We start from the raw sequence: 16,507 nt of genomic DNA on the forward strand, positions 1-16,507 counted from the left end.
GGACAACGCCGTGGCTGACATGGGATGGCGGCGACGGCGAACGGATGGCGCCACGGCTGACATGGGCGCAGGCGCGAGCGGTGGACGACGACGATGCCGGCGACGGAGGACGGACGCTGGCGCGGCTGACACTGGTGCCGGCGCCAGCGGTGGTTCCGTGCCACTCCGTCTCTTCCATCCGAAGCGCCGTCGTCTTCTCCGCCCGACGCCGCCGTCGTCAGTCCGCCACCGCCCGCGCCGGCGTCCGTCCGTCGCCGGCATCGTCCATCCTCGTCGGCGTCCATCGTCGTCGTCCATCGTCATCGTCGTCGTCGTCCACGGCGTGGCGTGGGCACGGAGGAAGGCTAGCAGCGGGGCGAGTGCGGCCGCGAGTGCTAGCAGCGGCAGCGGCTGCGGCTGCGGAATGGGGCGGCTGCGGCGGCGGGGAAGGGGTGGGGGAGAAGCCCCTTGTGAATGGTGGGGCGAGGCGGAATGCGGCGGCGTGCTCCAGCCGGAGGACGCGCTGCGCGGGCGGTGGAGGATGACAATGGCAGCGACAGCGAACGGACAACGCCGTGGCTGACATGGGATGGCGGCGACGGCGAACGGACGGCGCTGCGGCTGACATGGGCGCAGGCGCAAGCGGTGGACAACGACGATGCCGGCGACGGAGGATGGACGCCGGCGCGGCTGACACTGGCGCCGGCGCCGGCGGTGGCGGACTCCCTACCTCTGCGCCCACGCTGTTATAAAACCAGCCCCGAAATCGACATCGATAACTAAATGCGGAAGAAACGTCATAGGAGATCCAAACACGATGACGACACCGAGGCACGATATTTGATAACGGAGTTCAGCCGAGGCCTACATCTCCGAGGCACTGATTACGGGCGCTCCTGTCACGCCCAGAAATTCCCGAATAGAATTCCAAGCAGAATGTGCATTAAAATCCCCGTCCAGGACCGGCCGGGGTACACAAACGACAATGTTGACATTCAGATCCACGTCTTACAAACATCATAAAAGTCTTACATAAATGCAGCGGAAAGAAAGAAAGACAACAGGAGCTAAGCCTTGACTAGAACTGCAGCGGGAACACCACTCCACAGGCATCCTCGACGGCACGGACGAAGCCTACTCCTCGGAGAAACCTTCATCTGACACATACTCGTACTCTGGGGTTGGGAAAAATAGAGCAAGACTGAGTACTACCCACTGTACTCAGCAAGTCATACCGGAATAGAGGTATGATGCAGGGAATCATCAAAGAAGAGCTAAAGTGGTTCATTTGCATAAAGCTAGCATTTATAAACAGAAGTTGAAAGATTAAACAGTTGTAATAATTAATTAGTATTAACTATCCACTGTCCAACGCTATCCCACGTTGCAACAGGCCCAACCATCCACCTAAACTATCCAAATTCAAAAGATTACACTAGGGTGAGACTAATCACGGTGAATCTGGTTGACCGCCCATAACCGCGGGCACGGCTATTCGAATAGTTTTACTCTGATCAGAGGTGTACAACTGTACCCACAAGACACAGCCCCATGACACGTTTCCGTGCGCCGACATGCCACCACGACATACCGGAAAGAAGCCGTGACAGGACCATTCGCATAACCCCCTCTAACCAAGCACACCACACCTCAGGTTTCACCCCCACTCCTCGCAAGGCAGCGGGCAGTCCCCTCTCGTGCCTAGGTGAATCCGGAAGCCGCATAGGCCGTCGCAGGGCCCATCCAAACTCCATCACGCCCACCCTTGCCTGGATGCGTCGGTTAGAGGAAAGCTACGCTACAAGCCCAGCCGTTGCCCACGCTGGCTTGTGGTAAGTACGATAAGTTCTTCCAGGGCATCCCGCGAACCGGTCCTTAACTGCCATGGGTGCGACCAGCAAAACCATGCACCCACAGCCCACCATGTGATTTATTTTAATTAACCAACACCAAAGCGGTGGCACTAACCCAACAATACCAACAGTCTAAACATTAATAAGATTTTCCCCATTGTGCACTAGTTGAACTAAGCATGGCTAAGCAATCCCTAGTCCAATCTCTAGTCATGTTATAACCCCAAGCTGACAAAGGGACATGGTACAACAATAGCATAGCTATGACAATAGGTAAACACCCCTTAGTAACATTATAAAACGATGCAGTATTTGAAGGAAAACAATAGAGCATTTGCAATATAGGATCAACATGTTCAAGTGACAAGCATGACTTGCCTTGCTCTGCTGCTGGAGGAACCTCGGCGACTATTTCGAAGTACACCGGAGCGTCGGAGGAACCGGAATCTAGCGACATACAAGGCAAACATTGCAAACAGGCTATAAGACTACTGAAACAGGGAACAAAACCATTTTTAATAGATTCTACACATTTTTCTTGATTTACTGAGACTTGAATGGGCTTTAACGGAGCTCGGATGAATTAGTTATGAATTTTAGAAGATTCACTGTGTTTATTACTATAACAAAAATCCTTAAATAATTTATTGCGCAATATTTTCCAGAGCTGACGTCAGCACGGAGGGGGGCGGCGCCGGCAAGCAGGGCCCACTGGTCAGCGGCTCAGGGGGGGCGGTTCACCGTGGACCGGGACCACGCAGGTGGTCCACCGCCGGTCCACGGGACCGACGGCCCAGATCGCCCTCGGGCCGATCGGACGGGCGGCGATAGAGGCGGCCGCCGGGCTCGGCTCGGCATCAAAGCCGACCGGCCGGCCAGGGCTAGCGGCGATGGCACGCGCGCGCGAACGCGTTGCTGGCGACGGCATCCGGCGGCGGAGGCGACGGCGCAAAAGTGACGCGAAAGCGGCGGCAGCAGACGGCGGCAACGACCGAAGGCGACGGCGAGCGCGGGCGGCGGCGACGCACAGGGAATCGGGGAAGGAAAGGAAAGGGGATGGAGTCCTCACCGGAGGGGACGGCGGCGACCGGCGACGAGGAGCGACGGAGGGAGATCGACACGCGGCGGACGGCGACTGGGACGACCTAAAGAACGAAAAGAAAGAGATTAGAGAGGAAGAGAGGGGCCATAGGAGACGGGAATGCCGGCCGAAGGCGGCGGACATGGCAACCCTCACCGTCGCACGAAGGGAATGGCGCTCCGGCGGCGGACCTCGACGAAGGAGGGGTGGACGGGGTGGATCTCGGCCACGCGAACCCGACGGCGGCGATGGCGCGGTGCGGCGGCGAGCCTAGCGGCGGCTAGCGGCGGCCGGAGTAGCGGGAACGGCGGCGGCGGGTGGTTGCACGGTGCGGGAGCGATGGGAGGCTCGGGAGAGTTCGGCGAAATGGGGAAAAAGCGAGAGGGGGCGACGGAGGAGCTTAAATAGGGAGAGAGGGGGCCGGACGTGGCCGGGAGAGGCGGGAATCGCCGGCCGACGTGGGGGAGTGGGGGAGGAGAGAGAGGCGGGATTCGAAAATCGAATCCCGGCCATCTCGGGCGCGGGCGCGGGCGGGAGAGAGAGGGGAGTGGGCGCGGGGAACGCGGCGCACGCGCGGGCGTGGCCGACGTGGCCCGGAGGAGGCGGAGACGTGGGCGCGGGGACGGTTGCGGGCGCGGCGGCGCGGCGAGAGGTTGGGGGAGGACCCGACAGGTGGGCCCCACCTGTCGGCGACCCCGGGAGAGGAGGGCGGCGGGGCGGCCTGGCTGGGCCTCGGCCTGCGGCCGGCCCAGCAGGGAGGAGGGGGAGGAAAGGAGAGAATGGGCCAGCGGCCCATTCGAAAAAGGGAGGGAAAAAGAAAAAGAAAAAGGAAAAAAAAGATTTTCCCTGGAATTAAAAAAAATTGCTTGCTCAATTTTAATTGGTTAAAATTATTTATAGGGCTCTGAAAATTCCACTAAAAATCCTGTTAGTGAATTTCGACATGTAGAACTCAAGAAAAATTCCACATGCCCACTCCAATTATTATTTGCATTGATTTAAAAGGGTTTACTCTTGCTTTGCACCGGTATTTTCTTAGGGTCTCTTATAAATTAAATTTTAGGCTTGGGAGGAGAACTTCGGGGTGTGACAGCTCCTCCCCGATCCAGCATATACAGCGTATCAGAGTTACAACGACTCACGGCCGGTCGCCGCCGGCAGCCGCTCCCTCTCGCTATGCTAAGTCGCCATGCGGTTATAACAGGCACACCCCTTTATTTATGAGAGATCCTAGGACAGAGTCCGACTCATACTCTAGTCTTACACCTAGTACAACTCCAAGTCCTAAACTGTAACCGACTACGTACACATATTCGACACAAACTCTAACAAACTCCACCTTGGCGAATATGCTACGCCAATCTGAATTTGTTCCTTGCTCGAACTTCCGTGTACTAGGACTTGAGTTGATCCTTTTTTGCCGCTCACGCCGAGCTGCCCCGACAAGCCTCCACCAGGCTCACTGTAAACAAGAGACACCGCTATCCCTGCAACTTCTTTCTCTTGACTCCACCTGCAACAGTGCTCTACCTTCTCTCATATCATCACAGTCGTCTTGCCAAGCGAATTGAATTCTTCCTAACTGTCACATCATAGACTCCCTGAAGAACATGTTCAACTTCATCTACCCTTTCTCCCTTGTCGTCTTATGAAACAAGCTAATAAATCCAATATCCACGCTTTCCCGCATCCGTAGACTGAATTCCTGATAATCTGAGAAAATTCACTGTTGCCTTGAATCACCCGAAGAAATTACTACCACAGCGTTCGCTCTTCCTCTTCAGTGACGCAGATTCCATATATCCCCATCATACAATTCTCGCAGATCCTAGATATATCCTGTACTGCCAATAATACTTTTGCACACGCACCCTTGATTTCCTGTCTTCCTCTTCTCCTCGAGCTTCCCACTTAACCGCGTCAGCACCTCTTCACCATGTAGTCTTGTCGTCTGTTGCGCTATCGTCTGAGCCCCTTCGGTCCACAACCGTGTCCTAAACAGACACCTTTCATGGAGTCCAGTCCGGCTCGAACATCCTTGCCCACAGCCTGACCCTACATAGTTTTAATCCACGTTGACTCTATCTGCTTGTGCTCATGAGAAAAGGAAATACAATTACCGCAGATCAATGCATCCGACTGCATGCCGTCCCCATGTTTGCCTCCAAGCCAAAAAATACATGCCCTGATGGCTACCATGCATGCGTGCAAATCCTTATGCATGTGATTTGCTCCTCTGTATCTGTGCCGTGCAAAAACCATGCACCTCACGGTTGCCAACGCATCCAGCACTTGAGGCCCACGCGAGTTGCCGCGGCCTCCATGCCGCCTCGCGTCCTGCCTCAGCGCCTGCGTGCATCCTGTGTTCAGCCAAGCTACGCCGCCGCCGACGCACACCTTGGCTCCTCGCAAAAACCGCCACCTCCAATCACCAGAGTTGGCCCACGTCGAATCCCGTTGGCACCTACACGACGACCACACCAAGCCGTGTTCCTACCACCCGGACTTCGTCGCCAACAAATCCGCTCCGACCTTCGATTGACCACCTGTCAATCTAGCCGCGAGCCGAAGCCAACAAATCATCATGCCGTCTTCTCAGCCGCCGAACGACCCGAGTGCTACGTCTAGCCATCTCCCTGTCGAACGCAGCTCATCGAAAGGCCCGGGCCACCCCGCCCAGAGTGTTCGACCCACCGATCGAGAACGCCGATCGCCTCCAGCTTCAATCAACCCGAGCGTGGGGCCCCACATCTCCCTGTTGAGAGTAGCTCACCGGAAAGTCCGAGCCACCCGCTCGAAGTGTCCGACCCACCAATTGGATCGCCAATCGCTTCCGCCGCCAGCAACCCGAGCACCACGTCTGGTCATCTCCTTGTTGAAGCAGCCATTGACGGTTCCGGCCACCGCCAGAAGTGTTCGATTCCACCGATCAAATTCCGTTGATCGCCGCCGTGCTCCACCTTGCGTCCATGTCCGTCCCTAGACACCCTGTGTAGTCGTCGCGGCGTGGAGCACCTCCCTTGTACCTCTACCATGGATCTCCCGCAGGCTCTGATACCACTTGTTATAAAACCAGCCCCGAAATCGACATCGGTAGCTAAACGCGGAAGAAACGTCATAGGAGATCCAAACACGATGACGACACCGAGGCACGATATTTGATAACGGAGTTCAGCCGAGGCTTACATCTCCGGGGCACTGATTACGGGCGCTCCTCCCCGATCCAGCATATACAGCGTATCAGAGTTACAACGACTCACGGCCGGTCGCCGCCGGCAGCCGCTCCCTCTCGCTATGCTAAGTCGCCATGCGGTTACAACAGGCACGCCCCTCTATTTATGAGAGATCCTAGGACAGAGTCCGACTCATACTCTAGTCCTACACCTAGTACAACTTCAAGTCCTAAACTGTAACCGACTACGTACATATATTCGACACAAACTCTAACACACGCCACGCCGTGGACGACGACGATGGACACCGACGAGGATGGACGATGCCGGCGACGGACGGACGCCGGTGCGGGCGGTGCCGGACTGACGACGGCGGCGTCGGACGGAGAAGACGACGGCGGACTCCCTCCCTCCGCGCCCACGCCACGCCGTGGACGACAACGATGGATGCCGACGACGATGGACGATGGACGCCGACGGTGGATGATGACGACGGATGCCGACGAGGATGAATGATGCTGGCGACGGACGGACGCCGGCGCGGGCGGTGACGGACTGACGACGGTGGCATCGGACGGAGAAGACGACGGCGGACTCCCTCCCTCCGCGCCCACGCCACACTGTGGACGACGACGATGGATGACGACGAGGATGGACGATGGACGCCGACGACGAGGATGGACGATGGACACCGACGATGGACGCCGACGGTGGACGACGACGATGGACGCCGACGAGGATGGACGATGCCGGCGACGGACGGACGCCGGCGTGGGCGGTGGCGAACTGACGACGGCGGCGCCGGACGTGCCGGACGGAGAAGACGACGGCGCTACGGATGGAAGAGACGGAGTGGCACGGAACGAAGGAAATTCGTGCTCCGATGGCGTATTCTGAAAGTAGCACAAATTAGGTGGCATATCCTGAAAGTAGTGCGAATTCGATGGCATATTCTGAAAATTCTCAATGTGTGAGAACATTGTTGCGATCCATTCTTTTGGGTCGAAAAAGTAAGAGGCCATCACTCCCTTTTGTAAGAAAAGAAAGAAAAGGCATTTGTCTGGTTTGTCACTGACGTGTGGGTCCAAGCTTGGATTGATGGGAGTCTAGCAAAGTGACAACACTTAGCAAGTAGACAGACAGGGCTGTTTCTGGAGACTGCATCTATTAGTCGGTTTGCTCGTCCTCTTTGCATCCGATTCCATCATCGCCGCCTCCTCTCACGCTGATCCTTGTAATCAATCAACTCATCAGCATGGTCTTCGCATGGAGCTGCTAGCTGCAGAGTCACAGAGCCCAATTGTTGAGCTCGAAATGCCACGGTGCGTGCCCTCACTCATCTCATCTATTTTCTTTAGTGCATGCTAAAACTTCCTTTAATAACTTGTGTGGGGAATGAATTGAGTCCTCTACTCTTAGCAGAGGCCCGTAGTTTTTTATTCAAGCAACCAATTGATGTTATCTCTCACTATTCTAGCAGCCTCTAGGCTATTATATCTTGTGCAATTCTTGCCAAAGAAATGGGGCTAAACTATCATGCAACATCATGCCGAAAAGTCTTAATTTATTTTTTGTTGAAAGCTCTTTACTAGAAGGTTATTGCCCAACCTCATCATCTGTTGAAGATATATGACACCCCCAACTTGTTCCTTTTTATGCCATGTGAATAATTTGGTCATAACAGACCCTGATTGCCTTAAAAAAATGCATGTTGAATTAAGTTTTTCTACCACTAACCTTGGATTTCTTTTCTATGTTGTAAATTTGCAGTGTTGTATGATCGTTGCATGCTAACTGCTCAGAGTGAGTGAGGCGCTTCTTTGCAGTTTTATGTCCTTTTCAGCTCCAAGCTTCACATGGAGATGGATCACCCAGCAAATATGCAATATACAGTATATGAATATGCTATGAACATGTAGTCTCCCTCTTCTCACACACACACACACACACCCAGATACATACACACAAAAATGGAGCTTTTATTCTCATCACAACAATGGCTAGCACTTCTACCTCCGATCATCCTCTGTATCCTTCTGTTCTCCTATGTGTATATCATTCTATGGCTAAGACCAGAGCGGTTGAGGCAGAAACTGAGGAGCCAAGGTGTGAGGGGTCCCAAGCCTTATTTTCTCTTTGGAAACATACCAGAGATGAGGAGAATCCAGCAATTGGCCAAGTCAGCACATGAACAAGAAGCTGGGAGTACCGACATGTTTTCATCAAATTATGTGGCAACTCTTTTCCCTTACTTCCTCCACTGGAGCAGGGTTTATGGTACGTTAAGAAACTTGTAGTGCATAATAGTTTCAGTAAAATAAAGTTTATTAATTCATCTTCATATTCAATGTTAAACGTAATTCATTGGAATTTTGTTAAGAGGAATGTTTTGATATTGACTTATTTTTTCTCTAAAATTTCTCTTTTTATTGTCCCACATAACAGGATTGTTTTTATTTTGGGGTGATGCAAACTTGAATTCAGAGAGTTTTAGGTACCTTTGTATTTTGGATGGTAGTTCGCTCTGCCGCCATCGAAACATAATTTCTTTGATTGGGGCCTGTTTATGGATAGCTCATGGTTTCATATACGTTCTGATGGTGTACCATATACTGTCTCATCTTGTCGACCAGTCTCATTGTTACCCTCATTACATATTGTAGAAAATTATGAGACGCCACACTTCCCAACGTGGGGGGGGGCGATTATATTTATATAGCCAAATACAATAGAGATTACAACAAACTCTTAAATAAGAGATATATACAAATACGAGACATACTTAGACTATACAAATCTAATCTAATTCTAATACCCGCCCGCAGTCGAAGCGGGATTATCACGGACGCAAAGACTGGACCGAAACTCAGTGAATAACTGAACTGGCAAGCCTTTGGTCATAATATCAGCAAACTGATGAGAGGAAGGAACGTGTAAAACACGAACCTATCCTAAAGCAACCTTTTCTCGAACAAAATGAATATCAATTTCAATATGCTTCGTTCTGCGATGATGAACTGGATTTGCAGTCATGTAGACAGCACTAACATTGTCGCAATAAACAACGGTTGCCGAAGTAAGCGAAATATGAAGTTCGAAAAGAAGTTGTCGTAACCAACAACACTCAGCAACGACATGTGCTACAGCTCGGTATTCAGCCTCGGCACTGGATCGAGAAACTGTAGTCCGACGCTTAGAAGACCATGAGACCAAGTTGTCTCCGAGGAAAACACAATATCCTGATGTGGAGCGACGAGAATCAGGACATCCAGCCCAATCAGCATGAGAATAAGCTGTCAGAGAATCAACCAGTGTAGTACCAAGGTGAAGACCAATGTGAAGTGTGCCCTTAATATAACGCAAAATACGTTTGATAAGAGCAAGATGAGGCTCACGAGGATCGTGCATGAATAGACACACCTGCTGAACAACATAAGCAAGCTCGGGGCGAGTCAGGGTAAGATACTGAAGAGCACCCGCAAGACTCCTATATTCTGTAGGATCAGAAACAGGAGCACCATCTGTAGCAGACAATTTAGACAGAGCATCAATTGGTGTCGCAGTAGAATGACATTCAGACATACCAGCACGCTTCAATAAATCAACTGCATACTGTCGCTGAGAAAGGAATAAACCATCAGAAGATCGTGTGACAGAAATACCTAGGAAAAAATGTAAGTCACCAAGATCTGTCATGGCAAACTCCGAGTGAAGACGAGCAGTAATATGCTGAAGTAGAGTAGCGGACGAAGCAGTGAGGATGATGTCATCAACATATAGGAGCAGATATGCGATATTGTCTCCATCTTTGTAAACAAAGAGAGAAGTATCAGAAGCCGAGGATGTAAAACCCAACTGACGAATATATGTCGCAAACCGCTGGTACCATGCACGAGGAGCCTGCTTTAATCCATAAAGCGACTTCTGGAGCAAACAAACAGCATTGGGCGCGGAGGGATCTACAAATCCAGATGGTTGTTGACAATACACAGTCTCCTCGAGGTTGCCATGGAGAAAAGCATTCTTGACATCCAGCTGATGTATAGGCCAAGAACGAGAAGCTGCAATACTGAGAACAACACGAATAGTAGCAGGCTTAACAACCGGACTGAAAATCTCATCATAGTCAATCCCATGCTGTTGAGAATAGCCGCGGACAACCCACCGTGCCTTGTGACGAGCAAGAGTTCCATCGGAATGAAACTTATGTTTGAAAATCCATTTTCCTGTAACCACATTAGCACCAGGAGGACGAGGTACCAAACGCCAGGTGTTGTTATCAACAAGAGCCTTGTACTCGTCAGCCATAGCCGCACGCCAATTTGGATCTGCCAGGGCACTACGATAGTTAGATGGAACCGGCGAAACAACATCATGAGTGGCTGTATAAGTGAAACGGTGAATAGGTCGGAGATGTCCGGTTTGAGAACGAGTCACCATGGTGTGACCTGTCTGATGCTGTTGATCCGTAGCACTGCGAAACGCTCGAGAGGAGTGAATTGGGCCATGAATAGCTGCAGGTGCCGGCTGTGATCGGCGCACATAGGTGTGCCGATAGGGAGAAATCAGCGATGTAGTTGGTCTCTCAGATGGAGCTGGTCGCACTGTAGAAGCAGCAGGAGAGTCCATAACCGAAGATAGAGTGCCTGAAGAAGAGCCATTAGCAGCACCATTAGCACACCCGCCTGGAGGTCGAGCGTTGACAGGAGAGCCGACAAGAGGACGGCCGGCAGCAGAAGACCGAAGTCCAGGCAGAAGCTGGAAAAGATCATCGCCTGAAGTGTCATCATCGGAGAGTGGTTGCTCAACCTCAGGGGAGGGAGTCACCGAGGAAAGTCGCGGACGCTCAACCTCAAAGGAGGGAGCTACCGCGGTGGAGAAACCCTGTAGAAGAAAATCAAAAGACGAGGCATCCTGGGGAACGGCCGCAAAGGGAAATGTCTGCTCATCAAAAACCACATGGCGGGAAATATAGAGATGACGAGTAGAGATGTCCAAGCATCGAAAACCCTTGTGAGAGGCCGGGTAGCCAAGAAAGACACAAGCTGCTGAACGAGGGGAGAGCTTGTGAGGTGTCGTGGCACTAAGATTGGGATAACAAAGGCAACCGAAGACTCGAAGGTTGGAATAGTCAGGAAGCTTGTTATGCAGGAGTTGGAATGGGATAGAGTTGCGAACAGAAGTGGAAGGTCTCCGGTTGAGTAGGTATGTGGCAGTAGCTAGAGCCTCGGCCCAATAGGAAGGAGGCATGGAAGCTTGTATAAGTAGGGTGCGGATGGAGTTGTTGATAGTGCGAAGAACACACTCAGCTTTGAGAAGTGTATGGACAAGACAAGCGAAGAACGGTACCGCAGCTAGCGAAAAAAGAAGTGGTGGCATGATTAACAAACTCTGTACCGTTATCGGCCTGAAAGCACTTAATGGGCATGCTGAACTGGGTCTTGACATAGGCAACAAACTCGACGAGATGCTGGTGAACATCGGACTTATGACGAAGAGGAAAAGTCCAACAAAAGTGGGTGAAATCATCAAGCAACACTAGATAGTATTTAAAACCAGACAAACTCAAGACTGGAGAGGTCCATACATCGCAATGAACAAGCTCAAAAGGGGAAGAAGTACTAGACGAAGACCTAGAAAAAGAAAGACGCGTGTGTTTCCCTAACTGACACGCATGACAAAGCTTATTATCAGACCGAGTACAAGAAAGAATAGCTAATTTATGAAGAGTTTGAACTGCAGCTGGACTGGGGTGACCAAGGCGACGATGCCATAAGGTGGATGACTCGGCAAGGAAGCTGTGGACCGTGATGGCAGGGACGGCAGTAGGTAGAGTGTAGAGGTCCCCGCGACTATTGCAGCGAAGAATCACGCGCCGGGTTCGAAGGTTCTTAACAGAAAAACCAAACTCGTCAAATTCAATTGAGCATTTGTTGTCACGGGTAAATCGACGAACAGAAAGTAAGTTTCAAACCAAGGAGGGAGCGACAAGGATGTTTGTAAGAGCAAACCTAGTAGCTCCTATAGGTAGAAAAGAAGTACCACGACATATAACCGGAATAGTATGACCATTACCAATGGTAATGAAGGTATGAGAGTTAGGGAGGCATGTAACGAGAATACCGTCAGTGGAGGACATATGCGATGTAGCTCCCATGTCAAGCACCCATGGACTTGGACTGTTCACAGACAGTTGATTGAGAGCAGCAATGAGACCAGCTTGATCCCAGTTGGGCTGGACTTGCAGCATTGGAGGCCATCCTGGAGTTGGTGGAGACACATAGGAACCGGCAAAAGCTGTGTGAGCTTGAGGATACAGGCCAAGGTAGCCAGCACTGTTGCCAGGATTGCTGGGAGGGCGCCATGTAGAGGCCTGCACAGCCCATGGATTGAAGCAGAACCACGGGCCGGCAGGGCGAAGACCGGCCTGCTGCTGTTGGTAGGAGTTGCCACCCGAATTTCCGTAACCGCCGCTGCCGGAGTTGTTTTGGCGACCATTGCTGCCACCGCCACCATTGTTCCGGCCACCATTGCGACGCTGGTTACGCTTGCCATTGTTGGAACCACCACCACCACCGCGAGGTTGGGACGAAATTGTAGTGGCGCAGGTACCGGAGGAGCAAGAGGAAGCAGAGGAAACAGCTGCCACCATGGCTGTTTCAGTCTGAACCTTGTGCTCTTTGGCAAGGCGAAGCTCTTTCAGCAACAGAGTATTGCGCGCAGAGGCGAAGGAAGGCAGAACGGGAGCACCGGCAATGTTGTCGGCAGTGTTGGAGAAGCAGGAGTTAAGGCCGCTCAGCAGGTTCAGGACGAGCTAGGACTCGGTGACGGGGTGGCCGACGTCATGTAGGGCATCAGCAGCAGTCTTGACCTTCTGGCAGTAATCAGCAATGGGGAGATCGCCTTGCGTCATGGAGTGGAACTCGTGGCTGAGGTAGATGGCGCGTGGTTCCTTGTTCGCCTGAAAGATGTCGTCGATGGAGACCCTGTTAGGAAACGATAGGCGAACAAACGATAAAGAACAATAGATCAATCACAAAAAACACGAGATTTAACGTGGAAAACCCTTCCAAAACAGGAGAGAAAAAACCACGGGCGCCAGCCAGCAAAATATCTTCACTATATCTGAGGTAAGGTTACATCGCCGCACGGCGGCTTACAAGAGGTATATATATAGTGGAGCCCTAAAAGGGATGATGATCCGTACGGCAGAAGCTGGCCTTTATTAAGTGCAAATGAATTTAGATCACAACTCAACAGACCCAAAGATCACGGGCTGTCTGGTCCGGTTCCATAGCGACATCAAGAATCGCGTTGGAAACAGAACCGAAAAGCCAACCCCGGACACAGCAATCAGCTTGTTCCCAAGCCGGATCTTCAGGGCGAGCAGGAGCAGTACCATCAATATGAGCGAGGAGTCCGGACTTGCCGCACATGGAAGTGAAGAAGGATTTCCATCTGTTGAAATTAGGATGCTTAAGCTCGAGGGTAATCGGGATGTGTGTCTTGACATTGACAGTGGCATAAGGGTTGATGACGATGGCGCCGGCAGAATCTCCAGTGGTGCCGGCGGAGGAGCCGGACGTCGAGGACGACATGGTCGCGGAAGCAGTGGTGGAAGCGGTAGACATGGCGCAGAGGAGGAAGCAGCGCGGCTAGGGCGCGGCTGGGGCGTGGCGCGAGCGAGGGTGCGGCTGGGTCGCGGCGCGAAGTGGGGCAGGGCGCGACGCGGCGTGGGGCAGAGCGCGCGACGCGGAAGGCGCGGCGAGCAGGGCGCGGCGCGGGAGCGGCAGAAACGCGTCGGTAGGGCGCGGAGAAAAATCGCGGCAACGCGTGGAGAGAAGCCGGCGAATTAGGAGAGGAGAGGGAAACCGGTATCTGATACCATGTAGAAAATTATGAGACGCCACACTTCCCAACGTGGGGGGCGATTATATTTATATAGCCAAATACAATAGAGATTACAACAAACTCTTAAATAAGAGATATATACAAATACGAGACATACTTAGACTATACAAATCTAATCTAATTCTAATACATATAAGCTATTTAAATTACTGTAAATTCTTTTGTTGTATGTTCTGTAACCATGTCCTAATAGATTTATTTTTAGAACATCGACGGATGCCTTGTGCATTTCATATTTAAAATTAAAGCTGATAAGTTCCTGAAACATTGATGTTGTGTTAGGTTCCATCTACCTGTATTCCACTGGAAGCATACAAGTTTTAAATGTTACTGATCCAAACATGGTGAAGGAGCTAGCCAACTGCAAATCTTTGGATCTTGGAAAACCTTGCTACTTGCAAAAAGAGCGTGGAGCTCTTCTTGGTATGGGAATTCTGACATCAAATGGTGATCTATGGGTACACCAGAGAAAAGTGATTGCACCTGAACTATTCATGGAAAGGGTTAAGGTAATTATCTGCAGGCACTTGTATTGGGCCATGGATCTCTCTGTCAAAAAACAATATTTTTCTTGGAGCAACTTTCTAGTACACTACATGTAGCATATACTAAAACTCAATTTATTGTTAAAATGACATCCACAGGGAATGGTGAATTTGATGATGGAGGCTGCAATGTCAATGTTGAACTCATGGAAAAATGAAGTTGAGGACAGAGGAGGCAGTGCAGAGATTGTGGTTGATGAGTTCTTGAGAACCTTTTCAGCTGATGTCATATCAAGGGCTTGTTTTTGAAGCAGCTTTAGTGAAGGCAAGGAGATTTTCATAAAAATACGACAACTTCAGAAAGCAATGGCAAAACAAAGTATGCTCATTGGTGTTCCTGGAAGTAGGTATATTTCAGAAACTACACATGTACTACTGTGGCACATATTTCAATTTGAGACAATTTAAAACTCAAAAGAATGATGTCTTTGAACTGCTCAAAATCCTCTGTTGAGCTCTTGTGCTTAGTTTGAATGATTTCAATACCCAAGTAGCTGCCCAGATTCAACTTCTGAAATCACTATAATTCAGATAATGTGTTACTGTTTTGGTTTGCAGCAGTATCAGAATAACCTTTTGGAGAAATATACAGCTTCTATTTTGTCTGGGCTAACTTACATGTCCCATTTTGGTCTGATCTACCTGCAATTCCTACATATCATTCTAAATGGATATAAGGCCTAAAAAATGATATTTTATCTAGAATCCGTGAGATACTACAGTAGATCCAAGAGTATCATAACATGTATTTTCCAATCCATGCCATTGCATGAGAATAATTATATGAAAATAAGTGGCTTCTCATGTTTTATCATCTTATTGTAATTGGTTAATCATTTAAGGATTTTCCTTTATTTTTGTGCTGGGCCGACTAGGTATTTACCAACAAGGAGCAATAGAGGGATCTGGAATCTGGATAGTAGCATCCGTACCCTCATTTTAAACATATCAAAGAAATATGAACATGATTCATCGACCTCAGTAAACAAGGATCTCCTGCACTCCATTATTCAAGGTTCTAAGGATGGTCCCTTTGCTTCATGCACGCCCGAGGATTTCATCGTCGACAACTGCAAAAACATCTACTTCGCAGGGCATGAGACAACTTCGACCACGGCTGCTTGGTGTTTGATGCTTCTAGCTTCACACCATGAATGGCAGTCCCGTGCCCGGGTGGAATCCCTTGACATTTGTCAAGGGAGACCACTAGATTTTGACATTCTACGGAAGTTGAAAAAGGTATGTTTTGTCCTCTCATCCTCTTCCAGTAACAGAAGAGATGAAAACAATCCGTTCATTAGATTACAGCTAACAATGGTGTGCTGTTGATACTTGTGCAGCTGACAATGGTGATCCAGGAGACACTCCGATTGTACCCACCAGCCTCCTTCGTCGCCCGGGGAAGCTCTGAATGACATGAAACTTGCCGGCATCGACATACCGAAAGGAACTAACATCTGGATCCCGATCGCGATGGCTCACCGGGATCCTTCAGTATGGGGTCCTAGTGCCGACAAGTTCGATCCGGACAGGTTCGCCAACGGCATAGCAGGGACCTGCAAACCTCCTCATATGTACATGCCCTTCGGCGTTGGGGTCCGGACATGTGCCGGCCAGAATCTAGCCATGGTTGAGCTCAAGGTTGTTCTGTCACTCCTGATGTCCAAGTTTGAATTCAAGCTTTCTCCAAACTATGTGCATTGCCCTGCGTTCAGACTGACCATCGAACCTGGGAAAGGTGTTCCATTAATTTTTAGAGAGCTCTGACTTGAGATTCTTGAAGGTTATATAAAATGTTTCCCTTTTCCCTTTGTTATATCTGTTTGGTATGTGTTTGCAACAATGCTGCAACTCGAGTGTAAACAGTAGTATATTCTACAGTCTGCAGTTCTGTACACTGATTGAAGTGTTACTTATTTGTGGAATGCAACTTTTACTTCTCGTCTGTCAATTAATAGTTTACAT

The 16,507-nt window shown here is 50.5% G+C and overlaps 1 pseudogene; it reads left to right on the forward strand.

The window, feature by feature from the left end:
• Window positions 1–7,230: 7,230 nt before the first annotated feature.
• On the forward strand, window positions 7,231–16,492 carry LOC4349623 (cytochrome P450 714C2-like; annotated as a pseudogene).
• Window positions 16,493–16,507: the final 15 nt, after the last annotated feature.

The sequence above is a fragment of the Oryza sativa genome, chromosome 11, assembly GCF_034140825.1.
Source record: "Oryza sativa Japonica Group chromosome 11, ASM3414082v1".
Taxonomy (NCBI): Eukaryota; Viridiplantae; Streptophyta; class Magnoliopsida; order Poales; family Poaceae; genus Oryza; species Oryza sativa.